This window comes from Onychostoma macrolepis, chromosome 06 (assembly GCF_012432095.1).
Source record: "Onychostoma macrolepis isolate SWU-2019 chromosome 06, ASM1243209v1, whole genome shotgun sequence".
NCBI classification, from domain to species: domain Eukaryota; kingdom Metazoa; phylum Chordata; class Actinopteri; order Cypriniformes; family Cyprinidae; genus Onychostoma; species Onychostoma macrolepis.
The window spans coordinates 18713531-18731783 of record NC_081160.1 but is presented as its reverse complement, the minus strand read 5'-3'; the positions used below and the strand labels follow the sequence as shown (position 1 = coordinate 18731783).

Below are 18253 nucleotides of genomic sequence, written 5' to 3'. Positions count from 1 at the left end.
AACACATACAGATATTTTTAGTAAACAATGTATTACTTTTTAAAACCCAGTATTTGTTGCCTGGCAAATTCAGAACAAGTCTTTGGCCAGATCGCACACATACACACACACACACACACACACACACACACACACACACTCACTAATAGTTGATTGGTGTGTATTTCTGGCACTCCCTCTCAAAATAGCTCCATGTTTGCCTAGAGACCCATGGGAAAGAAGAGATGGGGTCTACAAATTCACTGGAACAAAACTAAGCTCTCTTACTTTTCACAAACATTGACTGATGGTTTCTCACTTTTCAAGAGCACAGGCCACATACAAACTAAATAGGTAAGCTTCTCAACTTTTTTGGCAAATCAGTGGCATTTTCTTCTTGACTCTTGCTTATTCTTGAGTTATCATTTATATATTGGTAGCTCTATACTGTAACTGCTGGATAAGGTACATTTTTGAAGCCTATAAAAGTAGGATTTATAAAGAAACTATGTATAAGGTCACAGCCGGTGATACCAGGTGGAAAATTCATTTGAGGATTTCATTTTAGTTTGTTATGGCTAACAGATGCGACATGTGTGGACATGATTGCTCTATCTATCCATTCCTGGGTCCCTGGTTTCAGTTCGTCAATAAAAAGGATTCATTTAACCAGATTGAGTCAAACTGAAACCTAGCTTCAGGTGTTATGTCATATGTTTACTCAGTTCATCATGCACTAGGAGAACTGAGGATTGTTTTGTTGTCCTATAAGGACAGAAAGGGAGCCAATGAGTGCATCATATCAGATCCTGATCTAGTCTTTGAAGTGTTATGAGCAGACTGTTCAAAATTTCATTTAATTTTAGAAGCAGGTAAAAGCCCATTGTTTTTGTCAACACTTGCATGAGGACTGTTTAAACTTGATGATCGCCCAGTGTTTTACTTACTTGTGTAAAGGTCAGTTTTGAGCTGAATTTTGAACCTAACCCCACTCCTAATAATCTGGCAGGGATTTTCGGCACAACAACAGTTTATAAAATACATATTTTAGTATTTCTCTGCACTGCTTTTTTTTAAATTGTTTTTCAATGTAAACGTGCAAGACAGACATCTTTGACCGGATACTATTGTGTGGTGTCTAATGGACCAAGGAAGTCTTGCTGATTAAGCAGCCCGATGGATTCACCAACACACCAGCATCCCAAACACTTCACATGCACGTATTTTAGATGATTTTACCCCAAACAGCTTACATTGCATTTAAGACATTTATTGGTTTCCCTGGAAATCAAACTTTTCGTCTTAGCATTGCTAGCACTGTGCTCTACTGTTTGAGCTCGAGGAATGCATATACAATACGCACAACATATACTAATGTTTAGCTATGCTAGTCTTTTAAGGTCAATCTAATTCAGCATGTTTTTTTTATTTATTTATTTATTTTTTACTTACTCTTAAAACCCCAAAGTGAATTAGCCATGGTTTTCTAATGAGTTTTTAGCATAGCGGTTTTGAATTTAAGAGCCAAATAAGGTCTGTGGTTAACATTGCCAGACAAGAGACATTCATGTTTAAAGCATAAATTACACTCATTCATATTTTAAACATGAATTTTGAAACCTTCGTATGTTTTAAAAATGCAAATTGCTAACAGGTTAACAGGTCCGTGCACCTTCTGGTCATTTGATTTTCTACTAAAAAGTAATAATGAGAAATGAGAAACGTTTTTTTAAACAAAATGAAAATCTAAGAATTTTTAATTTCTCTTTATTTCTTTTTAAGTAGAAAATCAATTGACCAGAAGGTACACAGCCCTTAACAGTTGACTAATTAATCCTATTGGTTTAGTTAAATCTGTTTTTAAAGCACACAGTGGTTTCAAAATTCATGTTTTTCGGGATTGACATGTATGATTTGTCCATAAAGTATTCTCAGTTAATTTTCAAAAATCCAAAAACGCTGTTCTAAAATTACAAATGATATCTGAAAACCCTCTCTATCATCAGGGTAGTAACTAAAATATACTTTGCAGGTATTGTATATGAATTCTCTATAGCACACTCTCATGCTAATTTATCATTTTTATTTTATTTTACATTTTGGTGAACTGGTGGCTAATTCAAATGATCTTATTCATAGATTTCAGCAATTTCAAATTCATACACTATCACTGCCTCATAAAATAGTTATGTTTTGGCATATCAGGTTTAATTCTGTAGGAAAACAGCAAAAGTTTGAAACACACAAGGTTCATTCCTAAGGCCAAAGAGATTTCAGAATTCAAATTCTGATTAGTCTTTTCAATGTGTAGCAGAATGAGAATGGCTCATATGATTATCTTCACTACACTAATGACTTCAGCACAAAAGCTGAGGACCAGACGAATGGCCGTTAGTGCAGGATGCAGGGTTGTTTTGTTGATGGGTCATCCAACAATTGTTCAGCAGTTCCAGGAACATGCATGCTGTCTTATTCCAATTATCAATTAGCATTAGTGAATCAGTGCGGTGTGCTCTCATTCCATTAAAGTGACAGTGTAATCCAGTATGTGGCTATATTATGTGCCATTAGGGCCAAGCTGTCAGGTCAGGTGGGTGGCAGGAGCTTGTGCCAAGACCCCTTCGGCACTCCATTATCCCAACGCTAATAGTTTACTTTTTAAGTGTTGTTCTGTTGTCACTGACATGAATACTAGCAATGGTCTGTCTATATTGTTAATTACTGAATGCACGTCAATGTTATACCATGTAATTAATCCAATCTAGATTAGTTTCCCTATCTAAATGTATATCTGATTATATTATATTATATTATATTATATTATATTATATTATATTATATTATATTATATTATATTATATTATATTATATTATATTATATTATATTATATTATATTATATTGTATTTAGTGCTGTCAAACAATTAGTCACGATTAATCACATCAAAATAAAAGTTTTGTTTACCTAATATATGTGTGTATGCTATGTATATTTATTATGTATATATAAATACACACATACATGTATATATTTAAGAAAAATGTTATATTTGCATATTAAATATATTTAAATAGAATATAAATTGTATATATACATGTAAATACATATTTAATCTATGAAATATTTTCAAAATATACACTGTATGAGTGTGCATTTATATATATACATAATAAATATACACAGTATACACACATATATTATGTAAATAAAAACTTTTATTTTGGATGCGATTAATCGTTTGACAGCACTAATTATATTAGATTAGTAATATATGTAGATTAGTTTCTTACCATTTTTTTGACAAGATTAACTAGATAGCAAACACACACTCATTTTCCTTCTTTGAAGATTATATTAATCACTTTTAACCTCAAGTACTTTTTCATTTTGTCTTGAAGGAAATATTTTCAAATAAATGTTTTCTGCAAAGTGTTGAGCTGCTCTCTCTTAAGCATTTTGTAAACTCATTCTTTGATTTATTGCCCACATGCCATCAGTTATTTAGTTTGGCTCCATAACCTGAGCTGGTTCATTCAGAAAAATGGAGCTGTGCTGTGCATGAATGAGTCTAACAGGCCCCAAATTCCCCGACCTGCTGGATGAATGGTGCTCATATACGAGACTCTGAATGTAAATTGCATTGTACAGTGCGCACATGCATTCCCTCGTCATGCATAATGTAGAATTGTGTGGGTGAATCCAACAGTTTAATATAGCTTTTATGGTCTATGCATGTATTCATAACTTCATATCTTCATTGACATGACTTTAGATGATTCAAATTATTTATACATTAGAACCAAGGCTATGAAGTCTATAAGCTTAGATGATGTGCAATAACGTGTCCTTACCAGCAGCAATGCGACAAATTTCCTGATTTTTTGTCCACATGTAAAAAAAAATGGGGTGTGATGTGGCACAAAAAAGGCCAATCGGAGCAGTCTTCTCTGTTTGTGTGCTTACAAAGCAGTTGAAGCATAAACAAAAAAAAAATCATATACTTTTATGACTTCCATGACACTTAAGCGTATGTCTTTTTTATTGTGCAAACTGAGGGATTTGTCATATAATATTGACTGCATGTCCACTTCCACAGTCGGTCTCTTCTTGTCCATGCTGGATGTTTAATATACATGAGGGGTGATGCATAAGGACAATGAGATTTTAGTGTTGGTGGAGCTACATGATGCGATCGTGAAAAATTTTTCACATTTCCAGGGTTCTCATAAGAAACTACAAAACAAATATAATTTTTGTGTTCCCATTTGCCCCACTAGCACTTCGTTTTTTCAGCTCAATGGTTTGGATATAGTTAAACTGACATTTTGCCAGTGGAACAATTTGTGGTTAATTTAGAGCTCTGAATGTTAAATTAATTTTATTTAGGCTAGAAGAAGAGAAAAGTGCTGTTTTGACAGTTATAAGCTGTAACCTGAAAGTAAATCAAAAAAACAGATTACTTAAACCTTGTTTTTAATTTATTCTCAAGCCAAACTAGGTGTCAGTATTAGTAAGATTGGGCTTCTGTTTTATGTTTCGAGAAAAGGCTCTGGTTAAACACATCTGGGAAAGTTTGAATGCAGGACATTATGTAATACATTACTGCTCAGTTGTCTGCCAGCAAGATGTCAGTTACGAAAACCACTTGTTTGTTGTATAATCAGGCCACCCTGATGACACCAGACCCTAAGTGTTGCAATAGATAATTCAGAAGACAAGAAACTGTTAGTGCTTTGCAACATGTAACCCTGTGAGAAGGTCATTGTTTATCTTTGCTTCTTAAAATATGAACTGAAATATTTGTCTTGCCACAAGATTAAACAAAAACCAAGGAAAAATGTTGAACTTTGTTATGTGGGCAAAAGTGTGAAATATTGATCAGATCTCTTCTGAAACTCTAGGAAACTGAGAAAAATGGGGGTGGGGGGGGGGTGTTTCCTATGACTTTTTTCTTTATTTTGGTAAAACGATAAATGGAATGTAATATCTAAGTATACTTCAAATGATTACATTTACAGATTCTTATCGTGTACATTTATTTGACCTCTGGTTTCTGAATTTACAGAACTGTCATTTGAATATATTTTGTATAGCTTAAACATTTGCGCTTGATGTAGTAAACATTGCATATTTTGGCCATACTCTATAGAACCCCTGTTTGTGTGGTGCAGTTCACACACTGATGAAGGTTACTTTCTCCCACAGGTTTTTTTTTTTTTTTTTACTTACTCACCATTGCATCCTGACGTTCTTTGGCTGTGGGCGAAAGATGCTTTGGTGAATCAAACCTGTTTGTTTCAGAGTCCTTGCACCCAGTCTTTATTACTTCAGTGTGTCTCAGAGACAACACAATGAAGCAGACTGACGCAGTATGTGTTGCATTATGAGTATAGATGCTAGCTGGAGGAACAAAGATGGGGAAAGAAATTTGGAAGGCCAGTGGGTTCATGCTAAGGCCAAATGAGGACATTGCTCCTTCTGGAGAACCAGCTAATTTGAGCTAGTTCACAAAGAAACAAAACGTTTTGGATTAAATATTGTACATTGAATGTGTCACGGTGCACACAGCAGGGAGGAATGAGGAACACGCAGACGAGGATAAACTTCTAAATAGTCTTTAATGAGAACATCAGGACAGGACAAGGCAAGGTTAACACAGACAGGAACACCGGGGAATAACGATTAGACCAGACAAAATCTAACTAAACAGGCAGGAACTAAATACACAAGACAATTAGTGATAATGACGAAAACACAGCTGGACAAGACTTAACTAATAAGCACACTTAAGGACAGGAACATGACCAAATAAGGAAACAAGAGGCGGGAACACATGACACACACGACAGAGGACTGACATTACTCTGTGGGCACTCTGGAGGCCCCTCAGGACAGACCTAGACAGGAACACAGGACGGGGACCTCCAGAGCGGAACAGATAGATGGAAGCCATGGCAGGGCTGGGAGCTCAGGAGGCCATGGCGGTGCAGGGAGCTCAGGCGGCCATGGCCACATACTTGCCCACCCACCCACCCACCCTACCCAGAGCTCTACTCTAAGTAACCAAATAAGGAAACAAGAGGCGGGAACACATGACACACACGACAGAGGACTGACAGAATGTTACATTTCACAGAAAATGACAGCTTGTATACTGGTACAATATGCTTTATATAGGCTAGGGCATTTTTTGTGCAATAAGGGTGAAAATGTTCAATAGTTGTTGTTTTTTTTGTTTGTTTTTTACTGGAGTCAAGTGTGACAACTAGCCCCAGGCTTATACTGTTATATAACCATGGACATACTTTATGCTAAACATGCTAACAAACTGTAAAAACTAGTAAATAAGCTCATACCTAAGGGATCTGTGAAATGGTTTTATTTGTTTTTGTAAGACAGGGGAAGGTAGTGCATGGAAATGTCATTTGCTGTGGTCCCTGTTATAAAAACATTCAGAGAAAAAAAAAAAACAGAATCACCTCCTCAGCAGTTTCAAGCGTTAACTTTCACTTTATCTGAATTGTTTTCCTTTTCCTTACTTTTTGGCGTAAAATAGACTGTTAAATTTGCTCACTTCTGGGAAATGAACATCTTTGAGTTAGGTTAGCCAGCTGGCATACACCGGTCAATCATGTGACATGACTTTATGAGCCAGACTGTATAATTTCATGCAGTCTACAGCTAATCCTGATAGTACTGCAGTTTTCCTGCTCACACATATTAAACGTAAAACACATGAAAGTTTAATTGGAAGTCACTGAACTCATATATCAGCAACAAATCATAACACAAACTTTAGAGAAGAAATCCAGAGCTCAAATGTTTTCATCAAACCCATGTGCACCAAGAATGGAACTCTAGACTGACAACTGCACCATTTAACCCAGAAAACAGCCCTATACCTATTATGACGTAAACCGTGTGATTAACCTTTAGGCTAGAGGTAATTTCCTTTCTTTGAGAAGACAGCATTATTTATTCTGTCTCCCGTGGTGCTTAAAGCAAATCCAATTATTGATCTGTTGACATGCATTCCGTTCTCCTATATATGCTGGAAGACAAAGTCATCAATATTCCAGTTTGCGTCATTTTTCAGAACAGCCATGATGGAGGCTTAAACCAACAGCCCAGGGTTCACAAATAAAAATTCCGTCCACAGATAGCATAATTTTTAGCACCCACTGTCTGTTTTGTTCTATCATACGATTCAGTAAAGGGATTATGCAAATCACTCAATGGCATATGGGTAAATACACCCAAAATTGTCCTTGACTTTACAGAATAAGGTGAAATCTTTATAGAAAAGAGGTGTGTGTGCACTCAAAGTCATCCCATTAGAGTGCTAGTCCAGAACATTTAGCTCATGGTTAAACTGGATTGCATATATTCTAGACATGTGGAGTTTTTCATCGGAATACTATGCGCTAAAGTGGCATAAACTGGCATAAGTCCCCCCAGAGTAATTTAGGATCTCAATGTATCAAAGTCTGCACACAGGTATTCATTCATATTGGACCCATTAAGCAACATGGCGCAGACCCAACAATAATAAGGTGGGAACATACTGTATAGACCTTCCACCGTCAGAAAAAAGGACCTCTCTTGTATGATTTCAGAGGAAAGAAATGATTGCCTATGATTAGCACCTTTGCAGACATGAAGGGAAGAAATGATCACTTATTATGTATTTATGCGTCATTTGGCAGAAGTTGTTTTTCCAATGTGGCCTAAGGTACACCAATTGCAGTAGTAGACCCCTTAGAGCAACCCAGTGTTAAGTGCCTTTCTCAAGGACACAATAACACAGTAAGAGCAACTAACAGGCTTTGCATTAGCAGTCTGGATCCTAAAATTTCATGCACTTCTCTCTAATTTACATAATTGGAACGTAGCCTTATCTTGAGCCTATGCTGAGTTTTATTCATTTATTTATTTTTTTACTGCCACAATTTTGCCTTCAGTGTAGGCTTATCAGTACATGCCAAATATCCGGTTCACCAGTCATTCCCCATTTTTCTTTTTTTCAGATGAAATAACATCAGATATACAGTTGCCCAAAGACATATTTGGACAATTAAGCCAAACTTCAAATGTACGAATTTCATTGTATAATGTAACAAAACGTTAGACCAATTTATTTTAAAGAAAGTTAGAACAAGTAAAAAGTAATTTTAAGTGATAAAACAACAAATATACAGTTAAAAATAAAGATCAAATGTATTGAACGCATTTTAGTCAAAAGTTAGTAGCAATCCGGACGTACTATCTGCCATGTTGGCATTGTCATGTGACCTACATTGTCAGTGGTGTTGTTCCTTTTCTGTGGCCTTATGGGATATGCACTTCAGAATCTCGTCAGAAACAAATCTAATCCTTACATTTGTTAAAAAATAATCACAAAAACAAGTCAGAAAAGTGGTTCTGAGAATTTTTTTTTTTTTTTTTAATTAGTGTTTTTAACAGTTTGGTACTTTATCAAATCCAACTATTATTTATAACCACCTTAACCCAATGTCTGTATATGCACATTTTATTACAATATATTATGTGAGAAGTAGTATGTCAAATGAGTAGTATTTGATTTATAATCGAAAAGTACGGATCATATACTATTTCTGCCAAAATTTTGAAGTGCGAATTCTATGGACATTGGAAACTGAAGCGACGAAACTGACAATGTAGGTCACATGACAATGCCAACATGGTGGCTAGTAAGTCCAGACTGCTAGTAACTTTTGATAACTAAAATGTGTTCAAGTTTTTTATTATTGTTTTATCATTTAAAATGCATTTTTACTTGCTCTTTTTTTCTTTAAGTATAGCTTAAATGTCCAAATTTAGAAATCTCTTAAAACTTATTACTCTACACAATTAACAGATTAGTAGCACAAACAGTATAGCAAATATCCTCCTTTGATTCTAACTATAACTTAAAACACTCCAGAATCCTTTTCCTACTGTGCATGTGCACTGATTTGTGGTGATTAAGCAGATGCTGCTATGAGTCAGCTCATTAGAGGGGGTTAATTGAAATGGTGACATACGCGTCAAATATGTGTCAGTTTGTCTGGGACCAACAGCTTCATACTCAGAATTAAACAACTAAATCTGTTACTGACCTTTTCAAGGCTAGCAGACCACGCACTACACTGACAAGAAAGAGAGGTGAAGTTCAGAGGGTTTAAATTGGTTTCACAGACAATGTATCCTGTTATTGAGAAGATTGATGTAACAGCCAACACTGAAAATAGAACATTTATTCCATATATACAATTTCTCAGATTGGCCAAATGATCATTATTATCTTCCTGCTATCAATTTGTCTTCCTTGCTGTTCAGTTGTGATCTTGTAATCTAGAAAAATACCCAATAACATCAGAAATTAGAGTTACTGTTTCTATCAGAAGGCTGAGCCAATGTAATATTGCTGACATTTTGTTCCCGAGTCCTTGCACTTATTGCCACAGCACGCAGTGGATGCTTTGCAACCTCATTACAGTAACTATTCTTCTCATTAGTTAGCCCATAAATCTCACAGTCCTCCTTGTAATATATATCTCAACCCTGTGAAAACAAGGACACTTTTGAATGGTGCCTGGGCATTGGGTGCCAAAGGAAAGACTGTCTCAGTCATTGACTGTAAATCTCCTTTTGTGTTTAGCATGCCGTAAAATTCTCCCTCACCAATTGCTTCATTTCTTCCCCAGAAGGAACAAATCTCTGACAGAGCTTGTTGTGTTTACAACGGTTTCACTTTACCATCTACCTCTGTATAGGTGGTGTTTTCGAATAAGGGAGTATTTGACCTCCTTTATTTCCAAAACTAAAATGTGAGCAAACTTCTGAATATTTTATTAACGCCACACATGCAAGTTCTCTGGAGAACATGACATAGTGAGTGCATGAGGTCATATCTTTAACCCTCCTGGATCATGATGTTTAGAGATGACATCATTCACATGCTAAGTAAAGAATTTGAGCACTCATACCTCAGTCTTTTATCTAAATAATTGCTTCTGCCACACAAATTTGGGCATACTACTCATTTAACAGTCATTCATTTATTTGTTTATTCATTTATTATTATTCATCTAACTGAGACTTGTCACAGCACTTGTATGCTGTTGCTCTCTTGTTGCTCTGATTGCTTCTATTGTTCTCCTCATTTGTTAAAAAAAAAGAAGAAAAAAAAGCATCTGCTAAATGACTAAATGTAAATGTATTTGCAGTAATGCCACAGAAGAGCCATCTTGGGTTCCCCCAAAGAGTGTATTAGTGAACAATTCTTAAAGAACTTCATTTCACCTACAATACAGTATAGTGTGCATATTGTGACACAGGCCTTGAACTGAATGAATGAATGAATGATGAATTTATATAGCGCTTTATTGTGTATTGCTATACACCCAAAGCGCTTTACAATCATGTGGGGGGTTGGGGGGTCTCTCCTCAACCACCACCAGTGTGCAGCATCCACTTGGATGATGCGACAGGAGCCACAGGACAATGGCACCAGTGCGCTCACCACACACCAGCTACAGGTGGAGAGGAGAGAGAGACATAGAGCCAATCAAGTGGATGGGGATTATTAGGAGACCATGATTGATAACGGCCAGTGGAGGGAATCTGGCAAGGACTCCGGGGTTACACCCCTACAGTGTTTTGAAATGACAGATGCAATATATGAGTTACAACAGATAAACACAATGCTCTCCTACACTGGTAAAACTGATGTGTTAGATTTACTTAAAATATATATGCACCATTTTTGCATCACACTTTTTAAGTAAACCCAACTTGGAACAATTTTACTTAAAATAAACAAGATAATCTTTGTTATATGAACTTAAATATTTGAGTTCACTCAACATTCTTTACTTAAAACATGCAACATGATATAATCTACTAAGTAATTTCAAGTTGTGTTAATTTAACATTTAAACTCATTTATATTAAAGATTTAATTAATTGAGTTGAATCTAAATAACATTTTAACTTATTTTAGATCTTCAAATATTGGTCAGTACCTGTACTGCTACATTTCACTCAATCACGGTTTATAAAATTTACTTAATGTAGCACTGGGGGAAAAAAACATGCTATGAAATCATGTGGTATATGTTCAAACGTGTAAGTAATCAAGTACACAGCTTGTTATCCTTTTAAACTAATATGTCCACCCATAACAATTACTACTGAAAGTAACAGAGACTTCACCTGGTACACCATACACAATGACGGTAACAATTAGTGAATAGTGTACAAGTATGAATGGGTCATTTTTGAGTAGAAAATGAACTCCAGATGTCACAAAACAGTAAGTTATTAAATCTAACAACAAAAGCAACCATAAAATAGTGTAAATACAACTCAAAAACAGTGAAAAATGTTACCTTTTTAATTATTCATGCCCCAGTGCATGATGGGAAAAACGGGATCATAACTTATAGAATCCTTGTAAACATAACAAACAATTCTAAGTAAAATATACTTATAAGTTCAAATGTTAATTTCTACAAGCTTAAATTGAGTAATAATATAGAATTTACTTAATTTTTTAAATATATTGCCTGAACTAAATTATTTAATGTAGAAATTACATTTGTTTTTATGTAGTATTTACTTCACCACAAAATCATTTTTCTCAGTGTAGACTCGTGGCATTTTGAAGAATTTCTAATGCTATTACTTCATAACAATCATTGCATATTGGTGCAACAGTTGCTGTGCAGCCATAATGCAGTATTAGAGGCCATGTAATGACTCATTTGAAATGTCTCCCTTGGTGATGCTCCTGTGCCCTCGCCATTCAGACTTTGCAGGGCTTCCCAGGCGCTAGTGATTTAACCACAGCTCATGCTATGCATGACTAGTCTCATTCTTCATGGTCAGACCTGGGCAGAAGGAGAGCGTCAACCCCCCTGCTGTCAAAGAACACCTACACTACGCTGAGACTCATACCTAACATTGGCAGCCCACATGCAAACATACCCACACAAATGCATCTTTTATGCTGTCACTTTTTACTGCGGCAATACCTAACCTTGCAAAGCCTGTGGGGAGAACAACATGAATGCTATGACTGCTTTAAACAAACAAGCATCTATTTGCAATGCATTTTAGTCAGTTTTATTAATGGATGATACAAATATAAATAAAAAATGGCATGACCCTTAATACTAAATGGATGAATCATCTAATATAATGATAAAATGATAAAAAAAAAAAAAAATTATTAGTATTGGGACACCTGGGCTGCATTTCCCAATAGCATTGTAAGCTTAAGTTGAACGTAGCTCCGTAGCACAATGGAAGCAAGCCGCAACAACAAAATTAGCACAACACAATGGAAACAAGCCACAACACAATAAAATTAGCACAACACAATGGAAACAAGCCACAACACAATAAAATTAGCACAACACAACGGAAACAAGCCGCAATACAATGCAATTAACACAACACAACGCAAACAAGCCGCAAAACAACAAAATTAGCACAACATGACAGAAACAATTGCCACAACACAATGGAATCAAGCCACAACACAACAAAAATTAGCACAACACGATGGAAACAAGCTGCAAAACAACAAAATTAGCACAACACAATGGAAACAAATCGCAACGCAACGGAGACAAGTTGCAACACAAAAGGAAATAAGCCACAACACAACAAAATTAGCACAACAAAAAACAAGCTGCCATACAACAAAATTAGCACAACACAACAGAAACAAGTCACAACACAACAGTAACAAGCCGCAACACAACAAAATTAGCACAACACGATGGAAACAAGCCTCAATACAATGAAATTAGCACAACATGACGGAAACAAGCCACAACACAATGGAAACAAGCCATCCAGGTACTGACCAGGCTCAAAAATTGAATTGGGTAATACAACAGAAACAATCAACAACACAGTGAAATTAGCACAACACAATTAAATTAGTCCCATGCGTTGTCTTGTAGTGATTTCATTGCAGAGATTTTATTGTGTTGTGCACTACTGGGCCACCATACTTTTTAAGTTTTTGGAGTGTCTCTATGGGAAGCTTTGCAAATTCATTCAGTAGAGCATTTGTGAGGTCAGGCACTGATGTTGAACGAGAAGGCCTGGCTCAAAATCTCCATTCCAGTTCATCCCAAAGTTATTCGATAGAGTTGAGGTCAGGGCTCTGTGCGGACCAGTCAAATTCTTCCACACCAAACTCATCCAATCATTTCTTATTGGATGGGGCACAGTCATGCTGGTATTGAAAAGTGCCTTCCCCAAACTGTTCCCACAAAGTTGGAAGCATGGCATTGTCAAAAATGGTCTTGGTATGCTGATTAAGATTTCCCTTCACTGGAAAGAAGTGGCCTAGTTTAGCTCCTGAAAAACAGTCATCTCTCCTCCACCATATGTGACAGTCAGGCAGGTAACGTTCTCTTGGTATCCGCCAGACTTGCTCATCAGACTGCCAAACACAAAACACATTTCCATTGCTCCAGGGTTCAGTGGCACCATGCTTTACACCACTGCATTCACCACTTGGTATTGTACTTGGTGATTTGAGGCTTGCATGCAGCTGCTCCACCATGGAAACCCATTCCATTGAACTGATATTAATGCCAGTGAAAGTTTGTAACTCTTCAGTTATGGAATCAGTGGTGGTGACTTCCATGCACTATGTGCCTCAGCACTCGATGACCCCGCTCTGTGACTTTACGTGGACTTGCTGCTCTTCCACTTTCCAATAATACCACTTACAGTTGACAGTAGAATATCTAGCAGGGATGAAATTTCACAAACTGACTTATTGCAAAGGTGGCATCCTATCACAGTACCATGCTTGAATGAATTTAATTAAGAGGTGTGTCCCAATATTTTTGTCCATATAGTTAATATTTTGAAAATGGTTCTTCAGTTGTATATATATATCTTTATTTTTCACAGCTGTATGTCTAATCCTAATATGTTTCTATGGTAATGGATTTTAAAGTTTTGATTTTGATAAGGTTTTGATAAGCTGGCTGCCACCAAAATTGCATCCTGCTGACTGTCTCCAACCTGCTGTGAACTTCTGTGGAGATACATGGTGTTCTTGGTCTAGATCACAGCATGAGAGGGGCCACATAGTGCATGTCATGCATTTAAATGGTTATTGTGAGCACAGGCTGTAGCAGCATTATGTGTATATGGGCCTGTAAAAGGCTGATAAAGGTTGATAAACATTTGAGCCTCTGAGCATCATTATCAACTTCTGTACCACTTTGGTGTTTGTTTATCCATTTATATGTGACTCAAATGTTTGTGAGTATTTAATGTAACTGAAAATCGCCCATGGCTTCAACATCATCCAAGGTCTAACAGATGTCAAGGCAGAGACAAATAAATGCTTTAATATTGCTATAATACTTAAGTTTAATAATATACCTAAATATTGATGAAATCAAATATATTTGCTTGTGTTATGAAAAGCTATAATAAGTGATAGGGTCTAAATATTAATAAATGTGGCCCTGGCTGGACCACAAAACCAGTCATAAGTCACACGGATATATTTGTAGCAATAGCCAAAAATACATTGTATGGGTCAAAATTATAGATTTTTCTTTTATGCCAAAAATCATTAGGATATTAAGTAAAGGTCATGTTCTATGAAGATATATCAAAACTTAATATTTGATTATTGCTAAGGACTTAATTTGGACAACTTTAAAGGCGATATTCTCAATATTTAGATTTTTTTTTGCACCCTCAGATTCCAGATTTTCAAATAGTTGTATCTCAGCCAAATATTGTTCCATCCTAACAAACCATACATCAATGGAAAGCTTATTTATTCAGCCTCCAGGTGATGTATAAATCTCAATTTCACAAAATTTACCCTTTTGACTGGTTTTGTGGTCCAGGGTCACAAATCTGTTTTCATAAGTGAGATATGGATTAAGTATTAGTTCTAAATTTAATTTGACCTCATCGTGTGGTTACCACATTGATCCCATGTAAGATCATGCATAAAACGTCACGTGGGAGCCTCCTCGCGCTCACTTTAGGTGATGACAGCATGTTGAGGTCATTTGGATGACGTAATGTCGCTAAACTGCAACAGTGCAAGTGATACATTTTATTCAATTACCGATTCATTATTCAGTATATTTGATTATTACCCTTTACAGATCTGTTGAAACAATAACTATAGTATATCATTGTTAAAAATACCACATTATCAGTATTTGTGAGAAATTTCATCTAAAATATATTATTTATTTTGTTATTATGTAGCTCGTTCTTAAGCGCTTACGGCTGAAAATAAATAAATTAGGCTAGATAACCAGAATATATTTAGGCTAGCTGAGTGAATTTCACTGGAATAGAGTACAATAAAGAAGTATTCAAACATTTCCTCTAGGAAGGTGTGTACGTTGTTAAATAAAACAAATGCTGCAGACTTTCTTTCCCTTGCCAAAAATTAAACAATGAAGATGATTATGGTGTGACGCAATACGCTCCGTAGCTGGTGCCCCTCCCTCAAAGCGGCGGCGGCGGCAGCGCTCGAGCTCAGGATGCCGAGCTCTGGAAACATTAGGAAAGTCTCACGCCTCTCCTAGTCTGTATACCCGACCACAGACACTCTTCATTACAGGAAGAAGAGCTAAACTCTGGATCTGGAGCCTTTTCCTCGTTTTTAAGCGAAGTAGGACACGTACAGTAAGACTTTGCCAGTGTAGTTGGATCAAATCCACGGACAGCCAGAGTGCGATCACCTCAGGTGAGACATTCTGCACATATTTCACTCTGAGTTCAAGCGGATGAGCTCAGGCAGCTGTAATAGCGGTAAAACTGTCCTTCACTTTTAGCAAGCCACTTAATCGCGCTTGAGATCTTTTAATCACAAAACCACGAAGACCTTTTTATTGGTTTCCTATTTCTTTACTCACCTTTTGTAATTTAGTGAGCTGTTTTGTGCGTGCTTATCTAAACAGTCGTAAGTGGATAATGTTCTTCCAGATTAATGTTACACTGAAACGATTCATGTTGTGGATTTACTTTGTAGCTGAATATTAGTGGCAGTATTATTCATTATCTTGGGGTTTCCTCCTTTGTGTCCGGAGCAATGTCAGTGCTTCCGTCCGTGGCCATATGTCCAATTCGTGAACGAGTCGTTCTGTTGAGTTGGAACTTTTAGTGAATCTTTTGAACCGGTTTACAAATCCGTCCGAGCAGTTCGCGAGTCAACTAATCACTGAACCGACTCCTTGAACTGAGAATCATCTCTTTTGGATGTGTCCGATCACAATGAACAGAAGGGCTGAATGAGCTGATAGTCATGTGGAGTGAACTGAGGATTTGATGGAGAAAAAAAAGTTACAAGCGTAACAGTAGACGTTACAAATAAATGTAATGGAAGTATGATTACAGCTTCATTGTTTGGCTGTTTTATCAACCCATACGAAGCAAATAAGAGATACAAATTAATTTTAATGTTGTTTAATGCAAATACATTATTTTTTGTAAATTAAGCAGATTATAAAATGAATTATAATTAGGGTTTAAATAATAATAATAATAATAATAATAATAATAATATGTTTAATTTATATGGCGCCTTTCCCAAGCTCATGGACGCTGTACAAAAGCCGAAATACAATAGACAGTCGATTCACATAATCGTAACAGTCCTTTCACAATCAATTAATCAGTTAAGTGGACCGTAGACAATCAGACATGATTGCAGTTGCATATCATGGTACAATAATGTACAGAAAATTGAGATACAGACATAGTATAAGTAACAATAGAAAAAAAAAAAAAATTAAATATCATGCAACTGAAGAAAACTGAAATGGTACAAGAGATTACAACAAACATCCTTACTAATAAGGATAATCCAAAGCAAAAAGTAACACACATTTGAATTTTTGGAGTGTTTATTGCAACTCTGGGATATAAGCAACTACATGATGATCCAGTTATGACAATCTCTAACTAGAGTGCAACAGTTGGTTCCGGAAGTAAAAATCCCATTAAATCCAGGCGATTTTTTTTTTCACATAACTCACATAAACCTTTAAAGACAGTATATGCAAAATATGCTTTTGTCGAAACCGTCAGCATAATGTGATGGACTATGCACGATCACCACCTCATTTTGCCTCAGTGGCCACAGAACTTCTGGTGCAGCACAGTGTATGGAAATTGTGAGAAAATCATGCTCAAAATTAAATCTTGAGGAAGTGTTATATGACAGTACAAAGGAATATTGTACGAATTACCTTTACACTAAAGCTATTTAGAGCTTCTTGGACTCATAATTACAATGTATGGTTTAACATAATATACCAAAACGTTATGTTTACTAGTTAATAATATATAAAATATAGCTACTGTATTGAGTTTGCTACTACCATAGCTTGTTATGAGAGAATGCTATACCAGAAGCTTGCGTACCACAGTGGAAATACATTTTTAATTTGATTATATTATTCATAATGGTTCAATTTTGTGTCAACACCACCAAAATGAATATTAACTCAGGCAGAATGCTAACATCTCAAAGCTGATGCACTCAATGTGTTGCTTGCTTTGACTATTGCAGTGAGGAGGGAAACAGTGATACACTGAAGCCACTCAATGGAAAACAAAGTCCAGATGTGTTAAGATAGGTCTTCTGTCTAACTTGAATGTGATTTGATTTTTTTTTTAACCAGTTTTTGAAAGGAACCCATCAAGTAGAGAATGTCTGTTGGATGTGGCATCGCATTTGACTATGTAGTAAATGAGAAGAGTAATTATTCCAGTTGATTATTAACTCTGATACAATGATTAATTCTTAATCCTCTAATTAAAAATAATTGTAACTAAAATAGTTAAAGATCTGGGCTTGTAACTGAAAGATTTTGGGTTCAGATCCCTTAAGAGCATTAATTATCACCGTTGTGTCACTTTAAATTGGTCATTTAGGGGTTAACATTCATTGTTCGTTTTTTTTTATTTATTTATTTTTAACATTTCCCAGTTCTGCACCATTTAATTTACACGTAGGTTAAACATTAGACCTATCCCAGAACATCTGGACTTTTTCCATTGAGTGGCTTCACAATATTACAGTTTTCCCTCCTCATTGCAACAGTCAAAGCAAGCAACACTGAATGTTTCAGCTTTGAGATGTTCTAGTATTCTGCCCGATTTAATATTCATTTTGGTGAGCATTTGGTTTTATGTTGTTGACACAAAATTGAACATCATGAAAGTTATTTTGATATTTGATAGGAGACTTTAC

At 35.9% G+C, this 18253-nt stretch overlaps 1 protein-coding gene across 2 annotated transcripts in view; it reads left to right on the top strand.

The window, feature by feature from the left end:
• Nucleotides 1-212: 212 nt before the first annotated feature.
• Nucleotides 213-18253, top strand: part of lepr (leptin receptor) — a 44415-nt gene continuing 26374 nt past the window's right edge. The window contains exon 1 of one of the 2 annotated variants that reach the window (XM_058779230.1): nucleotides 213-333. The gene's annotated coding sequence lies outside the window, so the exon portion shown is untranslated. Of the gene's footprint in view, nucleotides 334-15386; nucleotides 15743-18253 lie in introns of those variants that run through there. The other variant, XM_058779229.1, reaches the window with a different exon arrangement.